General features: G+C 38.8%; 1 protein-coding gene and 1 pseudogene across 1 annotated transcript in view; both read left to right on the top strand.

Annotated features, from left to right (window-relative positions):
* Positions 1-19,275, top strand: part of Kcnh7 (potassium voltage-gated channel subfamily H member 7) — a 479,251-nt gene that overhangs the window by 364,199 nt on the left and 95,777 nt on the right.
* Positions 10,161-10,284, top strand: LOC120102053 (small nucleolar RNA SNORA17; annotated as a pseudogene).

Here is a 19,275-nt window from a genome sequence, read left to right as displayed (position 1 = left end):
GTTTGACACTGAACAGTCAATTAGTGTGCTTTTTCCTGGGGAAGACCAACTTTCCTGTATGCAGGTTTCCTTGGTTGTCTTGGTTGTTTGTATAGGGCTGAGGCATTGTGAAAACCTCTGTTTCCACCCAAACAACTCAACATAGTACTCATTTATCAATGAATAATTAAAGTAACTACAGTGTCATAGTACATGATATAGTCTTGACAAGCATGGGAAAATATAAAGGAGAAGTAATAAAATCATGTTTGCATTAATATAATCTTTACTAAATTATAAGTAGTCTCAACAAGAGGCATATAAGTTAGTTCTACTGATTACTTTATTGATTCTTTTCTTATCTCTTCTTGTTACTAGTGAAGAGAGCCATAAAATTAGGACACTGTTCTTCACAAACATCTTAGATAGACCTATCCTGAGGAGAATGTAGGCTAGGCCTTGGGTTCTTTCTGTTATCAAAAGTATAATACAAAACCAAGAATCCTCTCCAGTCATTGTCCATTCTACCTTTTCTTATATTTCTATGTTGTAAGATAGTGTAAAATCTTCCTGGTTACAAACAGTGAATCATTACTTTGAGTTCCTGAGCAAAACGGATTCCAGCTGTCTCTAGAGCGCTCTCTCCAAACAAGGCATTTCATTGTAAATGCTGCTTACAGTGGTGTGACAAACCACTGCCATCTAGTTGACTAGACTAAACTACAAAGAGTAATAGAACATACGTCCAAGTAAGGCAGTTATATTTTGACAGACAGTGGACTCTCGTGAACAGACAGAAAAACTTAGTCTAGCATGCCAGAGGGAGCAGTCTTCAGAGTGAACCACGAAGAAGGGAAGAAGATGACAGACACTAGCCCGATGTAGGCCTCAGCAGGGAGAATCCAAAGCAGATAACAGAACAGAGATGTTCAAAATGAGCGATTAGAGGTACTATGGAAAAGGTAGCAAATGCCAGCTACCCTCTTTTGACCAAGTTTCTATTTCTGATCTCCTGTTTTCTTCTCTGGGACGCTTAGCAACTCCTTGCTCTCCGAAATAACACACTTCTCTGTTGGTCTTCCTCTCCAATGTGTCCTGTTTCTACACATGACCTCCTGACAAGTTATCTAAATGTCTTAAAGTAACTTAAGAAATTGTAAGAATACTTTCTTTTCCTCTTTATGTCATTAATTCTGTAAGAACTACTTACCATTTGATCCCATTCAGCCTCCAGCTCCTCCAAGATCCTTTCACTACCTACCACCTTTGTGTATTCAGTTATGCTTTCTGGTTTTGTTTTTTTATTCTAAACCCATTCAGTTCAACTGGCACCTTCCATTATCCAGTATCTATCACTTGCCGATAGCTCCTTAACTAGGGTGGGACCTCGTATCCAACTCGTTTTTCCAGACAAGGTGTAGCCAATACTTGGGGTTTAGGCTGCTTCCCATTGTAATTTTTTTAAATCCATGTTTCCCAAAGGCTATTAATTTTACTGAAGTATTTCATATAAAAACCTGCATGAAAAATAGAATTTTATTCTCAGTGGAATGTGTTTGCATCTAGGAGGAGAAACTCATTAACTCAAATGAAAATCTTTATTCAAGGGAACATGTCACAGGGAAAGGAAAGATAGTCTAGAAAAGACGCTTTTTAGTTCTATTGTCCGTGCCTCTACCTTCTGGTGAGTTTAACATCACCACCAAATTATCATCTCTTTACCTTTAGGAGCTAAGTAAATCAGTCTTCTCTAGGGGAAAATGAATATTTCTGAAAATTCAAACACATTTATGAATGTGTTGGGCATCCTCTGTTTATTGAACACTGAACCATTTACAATGCAGGAATCATTCAGAACACTAAGAAAATGTGTACATAGCATACATATCTATTTAAGCAGCAGTGTTTCAATATGCCTTGTGTTTGAAGAGCAGAATTCTTATTTTAAGTAAAGCAAACTCAGTTGTTACCACTTAATTTAGTGCCTGCCTTCAACTACAGGTTTTCTTTTCTTTCCTAATGTCTTAAAATAGCTTCATGAAAACCTTGGGAAATGATGCGATCCTTTGAGAGATGTTTCACCACAGAGTATCAGGTTAAATTTTCAAAACCTTCCAGTACAATCCTGGATGATACTGACATGAAGTAGAAATTAAAATAAGTTTCCTCCAGTTATCTCAAAGATCTGTCTGCACTTAGTTTAGTTCTTAAAAAAAATTATACGAGATGAGTCAAACAAAAAAGTCAAGAGGGGAAGGTCATTGGTGAGGAATCTTGACAAGTCTTCATTAAAAACACATTCAAGTGAATAGAAAAATCACTGTTCTCTAGCTCTTGACATCCAGTCACGCTCTCCAGTAATGTAAACATACACACACACACACACACACACACACACACACACACACACACACACACTGGGAGTTGAGACCCAACATTACACTGCCAGTATCTTAGGACAAATATCTTACTGAGTTTCTTCAAATGAATTTTTTTTGCATATTTACTCATCAGTGTTCAGAAGCCTCACAGATATTTCATTTCTCAATTGAGAAAATGCCTTCTTCAGAATTGCCTGTAGGAAAGTATCTGAGACATTTTCTTTCCTTTTTTTATTGGTAAATTTGTCTATTTACACTTCAAATGTTATCCTCCTTCCTGCTTTCCCCTCCAAAAGTCCCCCGTTCCACCCCCATGAGGGTGCTCCCCCACCCACCCACTCCCACCCCACTGCCCTAGCATTCCCCTACTCTGGATATTTTCTTAATTAACAGTGATATGGGGTGAACAATCTACTCAGGGTACTGCCGTCCCTTGGTAGGTAGTCCTGGGTGGCATAAAAGTACAGTGAGCAAACTGTAGAGCATCAAACCAGTAACCGCAGCTGCTTTAGTTCCTGCCTCCAGGTTCCTGCTTTGATTTACTGCCTTGATTTCCAGCCATGACAGGCTGTCAGCTTCTGTCTGCCTTTCCTCCTCAAGTTTCTTCTGGATAAGAGACAAAGCAGGATAGCTTCTCATTTATAAAGTTTGAAAAGGAAGTAACATTATTCAAATTAGGCTGAAATGATGAAGGTTAATTGTTCTTTAACTTGGATCTTTAGTGCTGCTTTATGTATTGACCTCTTATTCTTATCAATAAATTCATATACTTACTTGAAACCCATAAGAACATGTGGAGTTCATAAACCTTCCACCTCAACAGAAGTTCATCCTCTCATATTCCAACAACATGGGCTAAAGCTTACTACTACACAGGTTTAGCTAATGAATGATGGGAACTGGGTTTTAAAAGTTCAACATACCAATGAGAATTTAATATGAATTCAAGACCTTGATGCCTTTTTCGATAGTGTAAAAGGGGTCTTTTGAAGTTTCATTCTCCTATTCTCAACAGAGGGCACTGAGCGCTCTATCAGGAAAATAATTTTCCAGTAAGTTGAGTCATTGCAACTTATGTAAACTTAGATGTGTTACTTCTCGGTCCACCCTCATGATTTCTGTAATAAAAGTTCCCCATGTGTTTTATTTGTATCAGTTCTACTTCCAGTAGAACTACACTTTCACAAGCACTAAGAAAGCCCTGGGAGCCGCAATGATTAACAGCCTGTTCTAGGGTTTTAAGTGCTTTCTCAGCTCTGATACCTTCTGGAGCACAAAAGAAATACTCAAGTAGGTCAGGAGCTTAAACTGCCCAAGGGCCTACCTCATGCCGGTGGTAGGTAAAGGGTGGGAAATGAGATTAGTAACAGAGACTTCCATGGATCCTGATTCAGTGACTTAAAATTGGATGGGGAGGTAAGAAAACAACTATAATAAAGCCTTAATGCTTTACTCATTCAGACTTTTGCCATTTGGTATCTGTATTAATTCAGATGATGACTTGGTCTGAAAATACTCTGTGCATTCTATGATGTGCTTGATATTGAAATGGGCAGAGACCCTTGGATATAAGTGAGGCTCCCCTCAAGCGAGCTTTAACTTGGGAGCTGGAGGGCAGGATATTCATGGTCACATGAAACTTACAGAGTTGGTGACTGTGTTGCTGTCTTATGATTTCAGAGAAGGAAGTCATGCACCACACAAGAGAGAGATGAGAAATAAGTTTTGATATAGGATTATAGCTGAAAGCTTAATATATATGTGCCTCTTGGTTCCTGTCATACATTCACATGTATCCCTTGAGCTGTGATGCTCATTTGGGTGATGTGAAAGAAGAAGAAAATTACATCATGGCACAGCAGGAACCAGAGCCCCCTTCAGGCAGCCTCAGCCTCTAGTCAGAGAATAACTACGGATATTTCGGCCAAGAATCAAGGTCCTTGTCCCTAAATGACTTGACTAGTTTCTATCGCCTGTTCTCATCAGTGTGTGCTAGAAGACAGAACTTACAAGCTACATTCTGGGAAAGTTAACCATGGGATAAGACACCAACATAACATATTTCAGAATTGCTTTACCAAGTTAAAAATGTGACAACTACAAAATTATAGCAAATGCCATGCCAGCAATTGAATCTGAGTCTACAAGAAGCTAACCAGTGAGGTAACTCAGGAACCTCTATGCTCGTAAACAGTACACAGCTACTTGTTGGGCAGTCCATTGGCCCATTTTTTTAGGTTCTAGATGTCTATATATTACTGTCAAGATGATTCAGTGGGAAGAAATGGTTTGTAACTGGCCAAAGGATATGGTCAAAGCATCTTACAGAAGCCTAATTTTGCATTGTCAAAGCAATGATTCGAAGTTCAAAATGATTATTTCTGTTCTGTGAAAATACAAGTCCCTACCCATTGCATACTCTCTGTCATCTAATCACATCTGTGTGCCATCACCATTTCCAGCCTAGTGCATCTTTGTAGGGAGCCATTCTGAGCTATACAGTCACAAAGGATGTGGGGAGCGGGTGAAGCGGCAGTCCCAAGATGGCGCCCGGGACTGCAGCTAAGTCTTTTTTTTTTTTTTTTTTTTTTTTGGATCTTTTTTTCGGAGCTGGGGACCGAACCCAGGGCCTTGCGCTTCCTAGGCAAGCGCTCCACCACTGAGCTAAATCCCCAACCCCGCAGCTAAGTCTTATAACTAGCACCTGACTTCCTCACACACCTGAAACTAGCCACGTCCATTGTGAGAGCTGCGCAGGCGCACCATGACACAAGATCAGGCCATGTGACGTGGACCTATGAACTGAGATTACGAAGTCTGGACGGAGGAGGCAGAGTTGAGGGAGGATATAAGGGAGTGCATTGGGGGGGTGGGGGGAAGGAAGGGAAGAGAAGAGAGATTTGCTGCTTGCATGCAGAAAGAAAGGTTCCTGAATAAACTGCTTTGAGAAGAACGTCGTGGTGTCTCTCCCTTCTGCGGGACGGAGACGGAGGCGACACATCTTCAATCCTGTTTCCTAAAGGATGTTTCCTTAGCCTGAGGCAAATTCACACAGTTATATACCATACCCTGTTCCACTGTTCCTTTAACCCTGATAAATTACATCAGGATGGTGATGAAGTCTGTATGGTCAGCCCACGGAAGCCTTCCTCTACTGTCTTAAAAGCTCCATGATAAAAAGAAATGCTGTACGAGACTTTTTAAATCAATTATGGCATTCCACGTTGCAAACCCAATTTTTTTCAAGCACTATGAGACAGAAAACAAGAATTAGAACAAAGTGTTTTGCACCATTTACTTTTATTCTTCTGTATATTTTTTCTCTATGAAGATGGAAATGACCAAAACAGATTAGCTGCAGATAAAAAATAAAAAACAAAACATCCCCCTCTTTCTTCATGCTCTCTCTGAAGCCTACTGAATACAAACTCAGTTTGCTTTGTTTACTCAAGATGACTCCCTGTAGTGGTGATGTGAGCAATGAGTGGAAGGTGCTAGCAAAGTACCAGCCAATCAGCCTGTACACTAAGAGCTCTGAAACGTCTTAGAATTTCTGCTGTGCTCCCCTTTGAAGGCCTACTGTGCTCTGAGCACTTCTGACATGCAAAGCTTGAGATATCCTCCAGGCTGAGTCCGCCCAAAGAGGTAACATTGAAAAATCTACAGACTATCCAGAATGATGAGGGTTTCCAAGTTAACAGTTGCTTAAAGCCTGGTAAGAATCCCCTACTTCTCTTTTGCTGTTTTGAATGCAGTTTTTCTTAAAAATCAGGTTCAATAATGCCATCGAGGGACAATGGCTATGTGTCCATTCTAATTCTAGACATCTTGTTTCTAAGGTTCCGATGTACTAAAAACATAAATAAATCTGCTGGTCTGTTTCAACCCATGAGTATTTTTACTGCTATAATAAAGGAGTGTTACAAGAACAGTTTACGCTTTTGTGCATAAACGATTTTCACATCTTCAAAGCCGTATTTCTACAGTGATAATGGGATCTCATGTTGTGTACCTTCTAACTTGAAAATATTCCCTGGGAAGATATTCTCCTTTCAACTCACAAGGAAATGAAACATTGTGTTCCACCATCATTACTTAGTAAAAAAAAAATCATAATGAGGTTAACAATTGTCCCATCAATTATTTCAAGATTAGGTATGCTTAAATATTTCTAAAAGTGTATTTAATAGAGTGCCCTAATGAACCCATGCTATGAACTGTAAAGAGCAAGTGATATATTGCTTAGTAAAATGGGAGTAATTTAAAATGAACTGGAAAAAAACCCTTTCATTAGTTTAAGATTTATAACTTTTAAATATACATAACATTAAAAATATAAAGTCTGGTGCAAAAAAAATCACCTTATTTTATCATTTGTCTTCATAATAAGGAAAATGGTAATTCTAAGATAATGAAGGTTTTTGAAATACTGAATAGATTAAAGTGACCCGAGGAATTATTTCACAGTAATGCCAAGCAAATATTAATATTTTGATATAACCTTTGTTAAAACAAATCTGCTTCACAAGATTAATACTGAAAGCACGTTCTATGTGTAGAGTTCCAGTATAATTTGGATCAGGCATTTAAAGAGTATTGTTTCAACAAGTTACTACACTAAAAAAACCAAGGACTGATTAATTGAGTTTCATTAATGGGAGGCAGACTCCCTAATGAGATGCAGTATTCCAAAGGCTTCATCCAGACTTTGGATGTTTGGAGCAGCCTTCCCAGTCTGCCTCACTGAAGGCAAACTGCTCCCCACAAAAGGTCTTCTCCAGTTGCAGTTCTTCGGGGCTAGTGTATTCTTGGCGGAATTATCTCACCCTTTGATTGCTGCCCTGGGAATTTTAGTGTTCATACAAACTAACAAACGTCCACCAGACAAGCACCAGCAATGCCCAGCTGGCTCTTTGTCCCCCATGGGAAATTTTCTCAGTTAGAGCCTGGTAATTGTTTAGTGCAGCTGCTGCTGTTTCAAGGATGCCAGCTCATCTGAGCCAACTGTATGCACACAACCATGACTCATGAGCCTGAGAAAGCACACATAGGGGTGGGTGGGGGACTGCGAGGACTCCATTTTAAAATTGTCTTCTTCTTTGTCTACTATTTGAGGGAAAAATTCACAGTGAAAGGTGCTTATTTAGGCAGTATAAATATCCTATATAGTCATGAATTTCAGCTATAGAAGTGCATTATAATCTTGCCAGTTTTGAAAACACTTGCTGTTTATATCTCATCAATCTTCACTCTACTGTATTGCTACAATACCAACTATATTGTAAGAACTGTAGATTCTTACACACACTCACATGTGCATAAAAACACATACACACAAATACACACAGTCCCAAAACACCACACACACACACACACACGCACACACACACGCACACACACACACATACACACACACACACACACACACGTGCATGCACACACTGATACAGTGTAAAGAATGCTTGGTATTCAGAGTGAAGAACAATCTGGTGGTAGAGAATGGATATGAGTAACTGGCTTCATGCCAAGATAGCTGGCATGAGAGTTTGCTATAGAGTTTCCAAAAATATTCTAGAAATACAAGAAATACGTTTTGTGAGGAAAGAAAAAAAAAGGATCATTACTCTGGGGCGATTTGAATTCATTAGGGCTTTATTGTCAATTAGAGAGAGCAATCTTATCCGGGATATTACTTGCTTCAGTAGTATGTAAATGGCATAATTAGACAGTGTCATCCTACTACGCATGTACTAAGTTGTCTCCAGGGATCTATAGAGTATATATGATAGGGCAAAAGTTTTGACAACTCAAGTACCTATTGTTGAGTAAGAAACGAACCTCAGTCTTAATGTCTGGAGCAATAAGCATTTGCTGCCTCACAGCTCAGTCCAGGAATTGAGAATAGGTTTCCTTGGGTGGCTGGGGTCACTCCAGGTCTTTTGCAAGGCTGACAAGATGTCTGTAAGTCATGGCTGCAATTAAGTACCTATTGCTCTATGACTATGAGCATCTCTAGAATAAATTAGGAAAGGGTCTTTATCCCTCTCACTTATAGAGTCACTTATAAATATAAGTTGTCCTTGAGATTTCCACCAGGGCTTACCCTCACCACCTTCCTTTTACTCTGGAGGCAAAGACAGAATAAGAGAGTACACACAGTACAAAGACGCTGTCTATTTGTAACTTATTATTAGTAACACCTTTATGTCTTGCTGCTACATTCTGTCACTAGAATCAAGTCTGGAAATACACCCCACATTCATAAGGGCAAGATTCCAAAAGAAGAAGTCATTGGAGAACACCTGAGAAACTGCCTACCATGCAATCTTTTATTCTTTACATGTTGGCCAGCTCTGGGCCTCTATATTAATTGTCATCTACTACAAAGAGAAGCTTCTCTGATGAGGTTGAGATGCGCCAACCTATGGGCATAATGATAAAAACTTATAGGTCAATTTGTTACCATGCCTGTGGCAGAATAAAGGTACTGGATTCTCTCATGAGTCCTATGACCTAGAATAGTGTGTAGCTCTTACCCAGTTAACTGTTTAAGTTACATCTGTGAAACAGGCTTCAAATCTAGTTAGAAAATGAGTGGTTATTCTTACAACATTCATGCCACAATTGTAGCAGTACCTTTTGTCTCAAACTTCTATTTGAGGAAGTCTAGTGTATCCCTAATTCAGGGAATTTGGTTTCCTCTAGGAAGGTTTTCCACATACATAATTCCAGATGAGGCTCTTCCCAGTCTTCTCCAGTCACTGTGACTAATTCTACCACAGTACTAAGTACTTCTCAGTCTTCTCCAGTCACTGTGACTAATTCTATCACAGTACTAAGCACATTTAGTGTCTATTTCTCAACTCGCTGTGAATGCTGTTTATTTACTACTTTGTGGACCACACTAAAATGTGAGCTCTTCAAAAGTAAAATTGAATGTTTTTTTTCTGTATGCATGGAGAGTAGCTCAGGGCTACTATGGTATGTTTTCAATAAATATGATTATTGAATGAAAATATGATTGAATTAATTAATTAATTAGGTAATTAATGAATTGAAATATCTTAATATAGTCTCTTTCTCTACTTGATTCTACCTCCCACACCTACTGAAAACCCCAAATCTAGGTCCCATAAGCACTTTTCTTCTATTTATTTGAAGAGACATCTCCTTGAACACGAGTTGTTTAGCTCAAAGAACAAGTATTTTTGCACTAGTTGTTCTTAAATTACAATTTAGATGAAAGTCAGTGTCTCACTGATTCCCTGTTATTTTGTGTTTTGAAGTCTGTAACTTGACGGTAACTGCATCACATCACATCTATTGCTCCCAGCCTCCACACAAAGCCCAATGCAAGGTTTCACTTTTCTCTGCCTGCTCTCTAACATTCTCCAAAACTACACGCAAGTATGCACATGTGAGCTTACCTGTACGTCAACATTAAAATATAATAGCAAACCAGAGTAACTATGACGAATTTGTTAGAGTTACTTCTTAACATTCACATTTCCGAGCATTTCTTACACTCTGAAGGCAAAGAGTAGAAAGACGGATTTGAAAAATCTTTTAGCCTGTTCTTGGCATATTAAAAATACTTGAGGATGATGACCCTTGATACTGAACTTTCTAGAGTACGGAACTTTGAGAAATAAATTTTTCTTGTTTATAAGTTACCCAGCAACCACAAAGGACCAAAGCTTGTGCATAAATGTCCATTTTTCTCTGTTGAGCAAGCATAGTAAATTACATTTAGAATTCAATAAACATAATTTTACAAACTTTACTTTAAAAATCACTTTCTCTGTCCCTAGAAGGGTTGCACGTGTGGCTGCTGTGTCACGTGTGCATTAGTACGGGACAGAGAGGAGAGAGAAATAGTCTACAGTCAGTATTCTGGCCTGTGAACATCTGAATGATTAGCAAGTAGCCAAACATTCCCTAAAAAATGAGAGGCTGAGACGACCATCAGTCCAGCGCAAGAGGCCTTGGACAGGGAGCTAGCCTGAGACTATCGACCACCAGTCAGGTGCTGCTCAGGCTCTGATGACTCTCAGCACCTAGAGTAAGGTGGGAACTAGAGGAACGAATATTCCTGAGACTGAGGGCTCAGTCCAGAGAGGAGTGAGCCTGAGACATATCACCTTTACATTGAGTCACTCCAGTAGGCTGGGCAAGGAAGTTAATCTGAAATGGCCACCAAACCAGAACCACCAGGCCTAGAATAGAAGCTAGCCAAAAAGGACCACCAGTCCAGGGTTTCAAAGGCCTGTGTTGGGAGGGGCAGACCATGCCTTACATGGTCTTTGCCCAGTGCCAAAATGTACAAGTGGGAGCAGCACTCCTGAGACAACCCCAGAGACACTCAGAGACCCCAGATGCCACTAAGAGAAGCATATAAGTGGGGGGGAGAAATGGAAAGAAAAGAGAAACAGAAGGATGTGAGCACAGTGAAGAGAGGCAGAACTGGAGATGGGAACGTGGGACAGCTTGGTGTGAGTAACCTGTGATAACCACCTGGGACCATGGTGGAGCCCTGGCTTCTGCTGACACCAGGAACCTGTCTGTCTGTGACCATGGCCCTGCAATAGCAGAGGTCTGTTACCACCAAAGGTCTAGTGGATAGTGCTGGTCTGGGCTGCCGCCCAGTGACATTTTGATGTCTGTGGGCTATGCAAAACTGGCCCCACCAATCACCTGGGTGCCATGGAAGAGCTAGCCCTTGGAGTGTGAGAACAGGAGAGATGGTCTCACCTTTTGCTAGCTTCAGTATTCGGGAGAGTCGTTCCCTCACACTGCAGGAGTGTGGGAGACCTGGCCCGACCGCTTGTCTCCTGTATGGTGGCAGCACTGAGGACAGCAAGCACTGTACCTCACCTGGGCAGCACAGTATAGCTGACCCTGATGGCTAGTGGACCCATGAGGGTTGGAGAGCTGCCCCAGTCACATGTCTGCTGTGCTGTGACATGGGTGAGAGAGAGATGACACCCCGCGCCTTGCCACCCAAAGCAGGCAGAAGACCTGGCTGGCCTCAACGTCATCAGATCTGGAGAGCTGGCCCTATCCCTTACATTCTGCAGTACTCCAAAGAACAGACTAACACCTTCTCTGGTCCTAGATATGGGGGTTGTTGTTAGCCAGACCCAAGGGTGTGAGTATGGGAGAGCTGAGGCATGAACAAGGGAAAGAGAGTGATAACCTCTTCTCTGGCTCCTTCAGTCATGAGAGTGGGAGAATAGGCCATGTATTTCACTGGCTGCAACTCTCTAGAGAGCAGAGCCTGGACCTCATCTGGGCAGCAGGGTAGAGCTGGCTCTTGTAGCAGAGGATTTCTGGTGATCCAGCCATGAGGGTATGAAAGTAGGAGAGCCGGTGGACTTACCACCTCAGACACCTCTCGGGACCAGACCCAAGACTTTGAATTCGCCTATCCCAACTTCCATCCCATCTCAGAACTACTGAAATGCATGAAAGGCTAGTCCTACAAGTCCAAAACAATAGGATCTCCATGACGTAGTACAACAATAGGATATCTGAGAGGAGTCGTTGAAATGAACTTTTGCAAGCAAAGAAGTGTGAACAGAAGGTTACACAATATCACACACTGTGATACACTACAGTTTCCACAAGACTTTTTTCTCATTGGGAAGGTTGCAAGGATGAAGTACTTGTTTAAGGAGAAGGTATATGAGTAGAATTGGGGTGCATATATGAAATTTATAAAGAACCAATAAGAATTAATTTATTACTGAACTATTTCTCTTAGAAGTAGAGATTGTACTTTCATGATAAAAAAGTCCAGATAAATAAATAAATATTTCCCCAGTTGAAAGTTGTCACATATATGTAGAAGTGAAACAAACACCAACGTAACATAAGACAGTGATACTCAGACCTTTAGTTCTTACTATTTTGAAATTTTGCTTGTGAATGAATGGAATTTTCTTTGTCCCTGTATTCTGTTACAATTTTAAATACAAGATTATCTTCTTTCCCACAAGGAATAATCACTTTCTATTTATCAGCAGCACAATAACTTCTGATCACACCCCTGGCCACAAATAGTATGCTTCCCTTTTCCAGACCTTCACATGGAATTCTTTAGGCTGCTTCTGTTTTCTTTCAATATCTTGCAAATTCCCTGAATAAAATTTCCCACTGCCAGAGGAGAAAGAGCAAAATTTATCCTAAAGACAAACTGAATGATTTGGAATTAACATATGATGATAAGTAGCCTCACTCCACCAGAGGGGATGTAAACAGAGATCCGGACTGTCTTTCCATTTTGTAGTAATATTTTCCCCTCATCCTTTACTTGTATTTAATTAACATTTTGCATGCTAGAATCACTGCTCCGCATTTCAGAACGCATTGTTTAGAAGGTTAATATTGAGCTAACTTGATGCTTCTTGCCTCTAAAACATAAACAAACAAAAAGCATGGAGTCCAATTTGTGCTAGCCAGCTGCCCCTGGGCATGGAGCCTGCCCTAGAATGTATTTGATAGACTCAGTGTCACCCCACTGCAGAAACTTGATTTTTTTCTCTCTCCCAGCAGCTATCAATTATGAACAGCTTCTTGAAAGTGGGTCTTCCCTTTACCCTGTGCTGGAATTTTGTCTAGCAGAGGTTTAGGCAAGCCTTGTACATACTGTCCCAGTCTCTATGAGTCCATACATGTGTGTGGCATGCATCTGGAGAATGTTGTTTCTTTGAAGCCAGTCACCAACTCTGGTTCCTACAATCTTTCCATTCCAACTTCCACATAGGTTCCTAAGCAATTGGCATCCACTTAGGGATTAATATTAGAAATCTAATTCTCTGCACATTAAGCAGTTTTGGGTTTAAGAGTTAATTAATATGTTCTGCAAGAAGAAGCTTCTGTGATGAAGGTGGAGTGATGTGTTGACAGATGATATGACAATAATGTAATTGATATGACAATGTAATTGGTATAGCCTGTAATGTCTGAGGGAGTCTACACGACCCCATTGACCATTAACTCAAACTTTTACTAGAGTATGAAATCCAGAAGTTACACTAAAGGACATCATCTCCTATTTGTCATTTGAAATTTAAAAGACTATCTCAAAGGACATAGTCCATGTGTTTTGCTATTCATCCATGTTCAATAGAAAATTAAACAGGATTGTTTCAAATTCAAAGTTGGGTTTGAAAGAAACCTAGAATAGTTTATATACTGGTAAGCCTCAAAAGCTACAGTGAAGAAATCAAGAAAGGTGATGCACACATACAATTGGGCTTTACACATTTAATAAGCTGGCAGTTATTGAGAAAATTGTGCCCCCCGTGAGGAGGCACACAGTGGCTTGATTTCCCCTTGTTCCTTGAATGTTCAATGCCTTATGTTTCAGTTACATTCATGCTTCCACCTAGGAGGAATAAAAAAAACTTATTAGTTTTCTTTTTCCTAAAAATATCAAAGCAAAAATTTGCCTGATGAGACATAAGGTATAATATCAGCCAAAATGAAATCTGTGACCATTTAGAATCAAGAAAAATGACCTCCCACGAAGTTATTCCTGAGAAGTGATGTGAGAAACAGGATGCCTGAGATTATTCATACAAAGTTACTACTTTTCATCAAGCCTTCTAAATAAGCTAAAATACCATTCTTATTTCTCTTTCTTTATTTTAAATTATGCATGTTCTTATTGGTTGAAAGTTACCTCAGAAATCAACGGTGACTTGTCATTAATAAACTAAATCAGAATTCTTCTATATGACTTGAAAACAATGTAGTTAGAAGACTGAGTTTGATAACACTGTCCTATTGATACACTCAGGTAACTTTTGGGTATAACTATCTATATTTTGTGATAGAATCAGTCTTATATTTAATTTGATGAATCAAAATGGATTTTTAGTAGAATGCTTAATACTTTTTCTCTCTTGAAGGATCTGGTAATATATAATTAAGATAAAGTATTTTTTATACTTTTCACATATCATGCAACATTACTCCAGATCTTGAGGATAGGATATCTATTTGATCATTAATTTTAATGTTGCTTTAGTTTTTTTATAGTTTGTACTCAAATATTAGTGTTCTTATTCAAGTATTCCTATTATATTTATAGAGTATTTTTAATCCTAGCAAGATATTTTTAAAGACTCTTTTAAATTTAAAATGGTAAGATATAGCTTCTCACATAAGCAATCTATTTATTTTCACAAGTGCTCGAACATCTGAAACACAGATTAGTCATCCCATAGGAAATATTATTGGGTATTTACTGCATGGGTCACAGTGGTTGTAGGATGGCTTCAAATGTAGAAAACTGAGTCACATGGTTAAAGCCCTAAGGTACTTTAAAGTATAGAAAATAACTCTTTAACCTATTTCATAATTTGCTCTTACACAAATCTGATTTCTGCTAAACCTTTTGTTAAGGAGGAAAGCAGAAGGAAGTTAAGGACAGAGGTGAAGAGGGAGATAGAAAGAAGGGAGGAATATAAAGACATAGGCAGGAGGGTGAACAGCAAACTCTCTGGAAGTCGTCTCTACTTCCGTGGTTATATTAGTTTGGCTTCCAATATATTGGCATTTATAGTTCTTGTTCTCCTGGGTCCCCATCAAAGTTTGTCAGGTCTCCAAAAGAAACAAAAACCAGAAGGCAATGATAGTCTTCCAGGAACCTGTTACTAAAGCAAATGACTTGAGTAAATTCTTGCAGTTAGAATAAAGTATCACAGACTCATAGCCAGCTCCTACCCATGAGACGTGATCTAACCAAGTAAGACTCATCAACTTCCTCTCAGATAGAAATGTCCTTGTTGTCAAAGCTGCCTCCTAATGAATTAACTCATCTCTCATGTGAAGATCTAGCTGGGAGGAAAGGTTACGGTTCTCTGTATTTATGGAATACAACATGGTGCTTTGATACACATCTTCATTGTGGAATAATAAAAATGACTAATTAGTACAGCCATCTCAAATCTGAGCTCGCATCTGGAAGTTAGCAGAGCTTTGGCCTTGGGAGTTTTCATAAACCCTCCATCTCTGTGCAAACCATCTATTCCTCAGGCAAGGTGCTGCCCTTGATTTCACTGGGACCTTGAGCCAATTTTCTACTGGCAATACTGTTGATATGTTTGTTATTATTCTTTGATAATTTAATTCAGTAATTTCTATCATAATTTTCCTGTCCCCCAACTCCTCCCAGATCCTATAACCTTTCCTACCCATCCCTATCATGTTTTTCTTACTATTATAAAAGAAAGAAAGAAGAAAAGCCATTAAAAAACAGGGGAACCTCTGTAATGTTGGTCAAGTATAGTCCTGAGCACGGGACCTGCCTTGAGATGTGTGGTACACTCAGTGTCCCTGTACTAAAGAAAACTGATTTTTCACTCTCCTATGAGATTAAGAGATAGCTTCAATTGTTAATAGCTTCTTGGCTAAGAGTGGAACTATGTGCCTACTTCTCCATTCTGACACTGTCTGGCTTGAGCCTGTGCAGATCTTATATATCTATATGAGTTTGCATGTTCATCCATAAAATACTGTCTTCTCACAACTGTACGTTACCTCTGGATCTTATGATCACTCTGCTCCTTCCCCTGTGTGAATCTCTGAGGCTGCAGGAGATGGCTGTGATGCAGACATATCATTCAGTGCAAGCACTCAAATGTCTCTCACTCTCAGTACATGATCTGTTGTCATGTTGTATGCCTCTATTTTAATTACCACCTATTTGCACGAAGAAACTTCTCTGGGGACGGTTGAGGGATGCACTGATCTGATATGCTGCCTAGTGTCTAGTTACATTTTATCTTCTTTGTACGGTTTGGTTTCTCCTCTTCAGTCTTCAACTTTTTCAATCAAAGACAGAACACGTCTCATCTCTTCTCTCTCCTTGTCTCATTCCCTATCTCTGCCTCCTATATAATGGCTAAAAATAGGATTGTAATCCTAAGGTATTCACAAAAGACTTTGCTCTAATTGAGGCGGGGATGTCCATGTTGATGTGGGTGTGGACACATGTAGAGATGTGCAGACAATACAAGTGCCCATCTGTGTAGAAGTCATGTCTTCTTTGATGCCTTTCCCCTGTGTTTTGAGCTAGGTTCTTCCTCTGAACCTTAAGCACATCAATTTGGCTAGATCGTCTGGCCAATAAACTCTAGGGATCTGCCTGTCTCTATCTGCCCCTGGGTCTAGAGTTACAGGTACACGCCATTCATTGTGTTCTTCTTCTAAGCCAGGGGTTCTACTGTCTTATAGATAATGGATAACTCTGAAAATCAGATAAAGAGACTGAATACTTATTCCCTGACAAGCATACATCTCTGTGTAATATAAAGCAGCATCTTTCAAACCTTAAGAAGCAATTTTTTCGAGTTAGCATAAAGAACGCAATGCTAAACCTGCTTTATAGCAGAACCTGCACCCATGTGTATTTTTACAAAACAAGCAATAGTATATACTCAAATACTCACATACACACAAACACACACCCCTTTATCTCTGTAGGTTAGTTTTAATGTTTAAAAAATCATTTGAACTCAGAATGTTGAATGATTGTGTTACTTCATTTCACCATCTTATTTAATTGAAAATCACTTTTTTATGACAGATTTAAGATGTTATGGTTCTTTTGCATCTTTTTTATTTGAATGTCTTGGTAGTCATCATTAGAGAATATCTGTTTTGATGGTGTTTAGCCAGTTTAGCTCAAGTCATAGGCTAAAACTCTGGAGAGCTTACGTCTTTCCTGTTGCGTTCTATTCTATCTGATTCACTTTGTTACTCAGCACTCTTCCCAGAAGATGTGAATATAGCAAGCCTATTAGTTTAAAAAAAGTCTCAAGTCAAAGGTAAATAGCAGGTGAACCGGCTCTGCTAACTCTGCAGCATGGCAGTTAGCAGCTGCCAAGAGCACTGAATAATCTTCTCTCAGGCTTAATCATTCCCTACTGAAATTTCCAAAAGAAAAAAGTACTTATTACTCCTGGTGTTCATGGAAAAATGTTCAAAGCGAATCTTCATTGAATAATAGTGCTGTTTCATATAAAGATTTCAGTTTTATATAACTCTAAACTGTTGAAAGTTAAACAAATAACAATGTGCTAGCAAGAAGAAAAATGGACTTGGTTAAAAAAAATTTTAAGTCTGTATTAAACTGTACATGTAATTGGTAGTTTGAGGGAAGAGAAAATAGAGATGTCTTTCTGGATACCATAAAATCTCAGTTTTATACAATGAGTTGTTACCCCTCTCATCTTTCCTTTTGCTTTTAGAAGAAAATTCTTATTATAGTTCAGTTAATCATGCTTTATATTTCTAAAATATGGTATTTCTCAAAGGTATGGAAGATGTTTGATTTTGTAAGGAAATGGAATGGACTGAGTAGCTGATTTTTCTAGTTAGTGGACTCTGAGAACTCTCATTACATTGATAAATATTTACTTACCTAATACTTCACTCCCAAAACAATAGTTCCAAAGCAATTACATGTTTAATTTTAGTTAATTTTCACTTAAAATGCATGTATTTACTATTTTCAAAATTATGTAATATTTAACATTATAAAAATGTATTCTCATTTAAATAATGTAAGGGACAATAGAAATAATAGCAGAGTATTTTAAACTCGTTTTTTACTAAAACAATATAAATACAGTATTAGATTGATTAGATTGATTTTCAATATTAGACAAAAAAGTGGGACTAGGGTGAAGATTGCAATTATACTATATCATAAATATAGGATAATTCTTGATATTCTAGAGTTATGGTAAAGTGTTTATACTAAAATAATTTTAAAATCCTGCAAAATAGTGAGATTAGAATTTGATCACCAAATTCAATATAAACAAACTGTAGTGAGCAGTATACATAAGCAGGCCTCCTTCCTCTCTTCGCACTCCAGGTTGTAAGAAGAAAATTTCTAACATTATCACCTTATACCCCAAAATATTTCACCCTAAATTTCCAAATTGTAAGAAATATTTTAAGGCATAACTACAGGGGCTAGAGAGATGGCTCAATGATAAAGAGCACTAGGTGTTTTTCCAGAGAACCTAAAATCAGCTCTCTTTCCACCTTCAGCCCATAACCGATCCATGACTTCTGTTTGAGGGCATCAAATGCCCTCTTCTAGCTTCTGTGAGCACCAGGCACACACATGATGCACAGACATACATGCAATCACAATAATCATATACAGAGAATGAAATAAATTAAAAATATTTTAAAATAACTACAGATTTCATTATGCCTAAAAATAAGAGTGTTCACTAACTTGTCTCTAAAAAACATCAGAACTGATTCTTTCTTTACTGTAAACTATGTCTCCCGACAAGAGCTAGAGGATATCTGTTCTCTTGAATTTGGACTGACCTGCTTTTGCTCTGTCAATAAAAAAAATTCACTCAAACATTGAGAAAGGTAGAAGTTTCTGTTATTGACTCAGAGGAGGTAAGAATAGAGTGAGAGAGGGAGGAAAATGAAGAGTAGAGTGACAGAAAGGAGGATGAGAAAAGAAGGCAGAAAGAGAAAAAACATGGAAGCAAACGTCTTCAACACATTGGGTAAGCTCTGTGCTTCAGCATGCCTCAGCAAGGGGTCAACCATGTGAATCTTGGCTCTTTCTTAATGAAAACGAAGACACAGAACACACAAACTTATGGGATGCAATGAAAGCAGTGCAAAGAGGAAAACTCATAGCTCTGAGTATTTCCATAAAGAAACTGGAGGGAGCATACACTAGCAGATTGACAGCACACCTGAAAGCTCTAGAACAAGAAGAAGCAAATACACCCAGAAGGAGTAGACAGCAGGACATAATCAAACTCAAGGGCTGAAATCAACCAAAAAGAAACAAAGAGAACTATACAAATTATCAACAGAACTAGGAGCTGGTTCTTTGAGAAAAGCAACAAGATAGATAAAC

The sequence above is a fragment of the Rattus norvegicus genome, chromosome 3 (genome assembly GCF_021556685.1).
Source record: "Rattus norvegicus strain SHRSP/BbbUtx chromosome 3, alternate assembly SHRSP_T2T, whole genome shotgun sequence".
Lineage (NCBI taxonomy): Eukaryota > Metazoa > Chordata > Mammalia > Rodentia > Muridae > Rattus > Rattus norvegicus.
This window is presented reverse-complemented; position numbering and strand designations above follow the sequence as displayed.